The following is a 6805-nucleotide window of genomic DNA, read 5'->3' as shown; positions in this document are numbered from 1 at the left end:
AGTTAATGATGACAGTCTTCATTTTTAGGGGTAACTTATCCTTTTAATATGACGACAAAACTGTTACTGGGTTTATAATTTGTTAAAATACTTCAAGTAATGGCACAAAAGAGTCTTTCTTCAGAAGAACACAGACGGATACATAGCAGAATGTCCAAGCCGCTGTACAATGAAAGTGAATGGTGACCAAAGCTGTCAAGCGAGATTTGTTCTGAAACCTCAGTTTGTTCTCACAAATGGCTTCAGAAAACAGTGCATTTCAGTTGTATGGACTAGTTTAATTATGCTTTATGTTGCTTATTGCCTTGACTGCCTCTGGTCATCATCCACTTACACATAGAAAAAAGCAGATTGGACACTTCACTAATTTTATCTTCTTTTGAGCTTCAACATCATACATGTTTAGAACGATGTGTGGGTGAGTAAATAAAGACAGAATAGAATTTTTAGTCGATCTGTCCCTTAAATAAACCAAATGATTTTTCGGATTAAAGGAGCGACCTTCAAAGCTCAGCCCATTAGAGGATCATTAGATGTGTTGCTCTCTGACTGATGTAAGCAGACAGCTGAGCACTCTCGCTTTAACCACCATGACCTCAGCTTCACGACACGAACACCTGTGCTGTGTGCTTACGCACACGTATACAGACACATTTGGGCAGTACATCTGATACGAGCAGGATGTACGTTAGCGTTTGCTTTAAGGAGAAGGTTCATTTCGGCACTATGCAGTATTGTCCTGTGTTATTTTAGCATCGGTGTGTTTGCGTAATATCCCTTGTAGCCATCTGTTGTTAGGCAGCTCTTTTAATGAGGGTAGGGGGCTGGGGGCTGGGGGCTGGGGGCTGGGGGGGGGGGGGGGGGGGGGGGGGGGCTCTGTCACATTCCACTGCGCATGTCTCCAGCCCTGTGGCGTACTGATATGAGGGCCTATGATGAGTTTACGGTCTGGAAAGGCAGCTGCAGGCATAGCTGTACAGCAGAGAGGAGACACTAACACCCGGCCCGTCTCTGTCCAGTGTATACCCAGTCACCATAAACAAACCTCAGCTTTATTCACCTTAGCTGTCTACATAAATCCAAGCTCATAAATATGCATTTGCAGTTTTGTATTGTATTAGATAGCTAGATAGAAAGACTGTTTACTTAGTTTGGGGTCAGTTAGAATTTTTTTTTTTTTTTTTAAAGAAATTAATACTGTTATTTAGCATGGATGCGTTACATTGGTCAAAAGTAACAGTACAGACATTTATGATGTTACAAAGGATTTCTATTTTAAATAAATGCTTCTTTTTTTAAAAATGGTATAGGCTACTCAAAAGAATCCTAAAAAATCAGTTGTGCTGCTTAATGGAATGCTTTTGTGGAAACTGATTTTTTTAAATCTTTTGATGAATATAAAGTTTAAAAGAACAGAAATCTTTTGTAAAAAATGTCAAATGTTTTTACTATCACTTTTGAACAATTTAATACAGAAAAGTGTTAAAAAACTTACTAACACCAAACTTTTGAATGGTAGTGTCCTAAATTGTCTTCTCTAGAATTCTAATATATTGAATAACAAAGAAATCGGATGTTCGCACAGTCCTTTAGAAGTGGATTATTCAGCGTCTGCTTGTGTTCCTGGGAACAAGGAATGATTTGGTTTCTTGCCGTTCTACTTTCTCCATCACCGAATACATCATTTGACATTTACAACATCCTTATCTTCATCTCTGTCAGCCATTTCTGTTAAACGAGTTAAAAAAAAAAATCCACAAAGGCATTCTACAAAAAAAAAGTCACCTGTTTGATGTATCCCTTCAAAGCCGGGTTTATTCCACCTCTTACACCATGTTTTTTTTGTTCTGTGAGAGCTCTGACACCCATGGTTCTCTCTTGCACACGTGGTCCATTGAAAACATCCAGAGGTGTGAAGTTAGCACCCCTAACGCACCCGGCGAGTCTGAAAAAACATTGCAGAGAGACTTCCCAGACAGGGCCGTGCCGATAGCCTTGCTCAATCCACAGCTCTGATACGTGTGTGTGAAATTCTGAGTGAAGTATTCGTGACTCTGAAAGAACATTGGGAACTCAAATCTGATTTGTCTTATAATGCTTGGGATCTTTTTAACTTTCCCTGTACACTTCTTTTACATCTTTATTTCAAATAGCGGTCTACTTGAATTTATGTAATAGATACTGTCATAGTAGATTAGGTGTCTAAGGCACAGGTCAAAGTATGGTCAAAATGACTATTAGGGATATGAATCATAAGTGAATGGTGACTGAGAATTACATATTTTTCCTCCATTTGTTTATAGGAATAGTCCATTCACAGGTTAAGCATTTAGCCCCATCGGATCCAAACAAAAAGATCTCTTTCACATGAGGAAGCCAGTCATTGTTTTGAGTAAGAAGAGCTGCTCACATAAAATGGTGTGGGCAGTCAGATACACTCTTGTGTTTGGCTTGATTTTCCACTTCCTTCCGTATCCTTTCCTTCTCCTTTGTGACAACTTAAAACCATTTTCTATGGCCTAATATAAACATTCTATTACAACAGAATACGGTTGTTGTTACTAGACAATAATTATTCTACAACAATAATGAATTTCTTCATAGTATACAAGGCATATTTAGTATGCCTTAAATTTTTAAGTACAATCAACTTGGATGTTTGTCATTTCAACTTAAATTACATTAAACTTACTTTAAAAAAATGAGTTGAATCTTGTATAACTTATCATTTCTTTTTGAAAATTGCTTAACTTATTTTGAAGAGTTAAAGCAATGTAAAAACATATGTTGTCATAACTTAGTGATAGTATAATTTTTTAACAGTATATGTAGCACAATCCTTCAGAAATCATTCTAATAATGATGATTTGGTGTTCAAGAAACTTTTTTCTTGAAATATTTCAAGAAAAATATTTTTGTGGAAACTGGTAACAATGTAAAACCTATTAAAGGGGTTTATTTTGTCAAACGTTTGGGGTCAGAAAGACAATTGTCTGACACTGACAATATTTTAAAACATGTTAAAACTAATTTTAAAACAAAACGTGCTTATCTTACCGCTTACTTCAAATCCTATCCTTCAAATACACTCACCAGGACTGCATTTATTTGATCCAAAATGCTGTAAAAACATTATATATTATAAATGACATTATATACAGGTCCTTCTCAAAAAATTAGCATATTGTGATAAAGTTCATTATTTTCCATAATGTAATGATAAAAATTAAACTTTCATATATTTTAGATTCATTGTACACCAACTGAAATATTTCAGGTCTTTTATTGTTTTAATACTGATGATTTTGGCATACAGCTCATGAAAACCCAAAATTCCTGTCTCAAAAAATTAGCATATTTCATCCGACCAATAAAAGAAGTGTTTTTAATACAAAAAAAAAAGTCAACCTTCAAATAATTATGTTCAGTTATGCACTCAATAGTCAATACTTGGTCGGGAATCCTTTTGCAGAAATGACCGCTTCAATGCGGCGTGGCATGGAGGCAATCAGCCTGTGGCACTGCTGAGGTGTTATGGAGGCCCAGGATGCTTCGATAGCGGCCTTAAGCTCATCCAGAGTGTTGGGTCTTGCGTCTCTCAACTTTCTCTTCACAATATCCCACAGATTCTCTATGGGGTTCAGGTCAGGAGAGTTGGCAGGCCAATTGAGCACAGTAATACCATGGTCAATAAACCATTTACCAGTGGTTTTGGCACTGTGAGCAGGTGCCAGGTCGTGCTGAAAAATGAATCTTCATCTCCATAAAGCTTTTCAGCAGATGGAAGCATGAAGTGCTCCAAAATCTCCTGATAGCTAGCTGCATTGACCCTGCCCTTGATAAAACACAGTGCACCAACACCAGCAGCTGATATGGCACCCCAGACCATCACTGACTGTGGGTACTTGACACTGGACTTCAGGCATTTTGGCATTTCCTTCTCCCCAGTCTTCCTCCAGACTCTGGCACCTTGATTTCCGAATGACATGCAAAACTGAGCAACAGTCCAGTGCTGCTTCTCTGTAGCCCAGGTCAGGCGCTTCTGCCGCTGTTTCTGGTTCAAAAGTGGCTTGACCTGGGGAATGCGGCACCTGTAGCCCATTTCCTGCAAACGCCTGGGCACGGTGGCTCTGGATGTTTCTACTCCAGACTCAGTCCACTGCTTCCGCAGGTCCCCCAAGGTCTGGAATCGGTCCTTCTCCACAATCTTCCTCAGGGTCCGGTCACCTCTTCTCGTTGTGCAGCGTTTTTTGCCACACTTTTTCCTTCCCACAGACTTCCCACTGAGGTGCCTTGATACAGCACTCTGGGAACAGCCTATTTGTTCAGAAATTTCTTTCTGTCTTACCCTCTTGCTTGAGGGTGTCAATGATGGCCTTCTGGACAGCAGTCAGGTCGGCAGTCTTACCCATGATTGCGGTTTTGAGTAATGAAACAGGCTGGGAGTTTTTAAAAGCCTCAGGAATCTTTTGCAGGTGTTTAGAATTAATTAGTTGATTCAGATGTTTAGGTTAATAGCCCTTTTCATGATATGCTAATTTTTTGAGACAGGAATTTTGGGTTTTCATGAGCTGTATGCCAAAATCATCAGTATTAAAACAATAAAAGACCTGAAATATTTCAGTTGGTGTGCAATGAATCTAAAATATATGAAAGTTTAATTTTTATCATTACATTATGGAAAATAATGAACTTTATCACAATATGCTAATTTTTTGAGAAGGACCTGTATATTTTATAATAAATAAAATTTTATTTTATTAATATATTGGGGGTCTCTAGGTTGGCCAAAAAGTCTGAATAGAGGGGACCAGTGTTTGTAAAGATGGAAAATCATGGATCTTACCCTTCCCTTACACCTGCATATGTGAGGGATGATCTGACCTGTATTCCAAAGTAATCGAAACTTTGCATCAGGAGCAGACAGAAACCCATATGACTGGAAGTGAGATTTTCCCAGACTATGTCAGATGTTTCCCTGCTTTTTTTCCCCGCTGTAATTTCCTTAAGGAGGCTCAGAGCTTGATACACAGTGAACAGCTTGTGACTCATGCGTAGTTCTGTGCTCAGAGTGAGAATGGGGGAATGATAAATCATCTCTGTTTTTCCATGACAGACATGCTGATACAATGAAAGAGCAGAATATATTTCTTTTATCACCAACTGCCTTTCCCATATTATTATTATAAAAAAAAATAGATAGAGGACCTATGAGAGTTAATAAAACATGTTGCTATCCTCATATTTTGGCAATGCTTCTTCAGATTTTTATTGCTTCCAACTTAAGCTATTAGTCTGAACCAAGGAAATTCTCAATAAGCTGGTAAAATTCTTGATAAGTGTATAAAGGTGTTGTAGCAATTCAGTAAATTTAGGAATGTGTGAGTTGGAATGTGACAGTTTGTTGCCTCCGGCATGGCCTCACTTACATTTCCTGGTTCTACTGGTTTGAATCAGCAGCCGCCCACACTAGAACAATAACCTCCGAAATCCAATTTCTGAGGGTTTGTTTGAAAATATGCTGTGGGAATGAAACAATAAATAGTAAGAGCTGAAATGCATGGAGTTTACATACATTCACACATCATTAGACCTGAAGAACCATTCAGAGAATGTATTCAAACACAAAATTCCTCATGCAATAGCTAATCATCATTAAGACATACAAAGAGGGAGGCTATAGAACTTGTAATTGCATTTGTTATAATGTAATATTCTTGAGGCAATCTGCATGTCTGACATCTGGGAGATTGGGATATCAGGGATACAAACCCTCACAGGATGAGATTACTTTCACTTGTGCTTTCTTGATTACATACAGGGAGTGTTGCTCTTTTAATTTGATTAGATCATATCTCACACCTTTGAAAACCATACAGTCACACGTGACAGGTTCACAGCAAATACAAATGGGTGTAATGCTGCTCCATGCTCAGAAATACCTTCTGCTCTTTACATATATTTATGTTCCTAAATTATATCACATTTTTATGGGAGATTTTGTAATGTTGTTTAACTGTACACGCTAGTATTACTATTATTTTAGTATTTTTAGCCATGAATGTAGATTTTGATGCTGATATAAAAAAATAAATAACAATTGTAAAATCAGCCCATGCCTAACAAAACTGGAAAAGTAAATAACAACATGCAATATTTTGTTTTGTTATGAAAATGGATTATGTAATTAATATCATAAAATGTATATAATACCCCACAATTTATACCCCACAAAATGTTCATACGCTATTATTATTATTAAAAAAAATACGAAAAAAATAAACACAAAAAATCAAATCAAAATAAAAACACGTTTTCACCACGTTTGTGATTGTCTTTTTTTTTACTGTTACAGAACTTTTTAATTTCACAGACATTAATTTACAGACATCCTAAGTGTATTAATTACTTAAGTGAGTGAATAATATAATCAGCCAGTAGTATTCAGAGCATGTCCATGTCCAGACATGTTTGGCCTGACCTCTTAAGGGACACCAGCAGGCTCCATTCAGACTTTAATGCTCTTTCATCATGGTGTTCAAACATTCAAATCAGTGCCATTTGCCCACTATAAGGTGTGAAAAATTACACGTTCCCCTTTGTCATTTAGGCTTTACTTAGTGAGGGGATCTCACGCAGAAGGTGTGAACTTCATTGCTCCGGTCCCCTGTCCTCATCTCCCTCCCTCCCTCCTCTTCTTTGCTCACACACACACCTCACTTTATCTCCACCCACTGACACACTCCCTCTCTCATACATTCCCCTCTCGCCTGTCTGCTGCTTCAGTATCAGTCTCGTCTCTCTG

The sequence above is a fragment of the Rhinichthys klamathensis genome, unplaced genomic scaffold (genome assembly GCF_029890125.1).
Source record: "Rhinichthys klamathensis goyatoka isolate OS25496 unplaced genomic scaffold, OSU_Roscu_1.1 h1tg000269l_1, whole genome shotgun sequence".
NCBI classification, from domain to species: domain Eukaryota; kingdom Metazoa; phylum Chordata; class Actinopteri; order Cypriniformes; family Leuciscidae; genus Rhinichthys; species Rhinichthys klamathensis.
The sequence above is the reverse complement of the archived record's forward strand: the minus strand, read 5'-3'. Positions refer to the sequence as shown.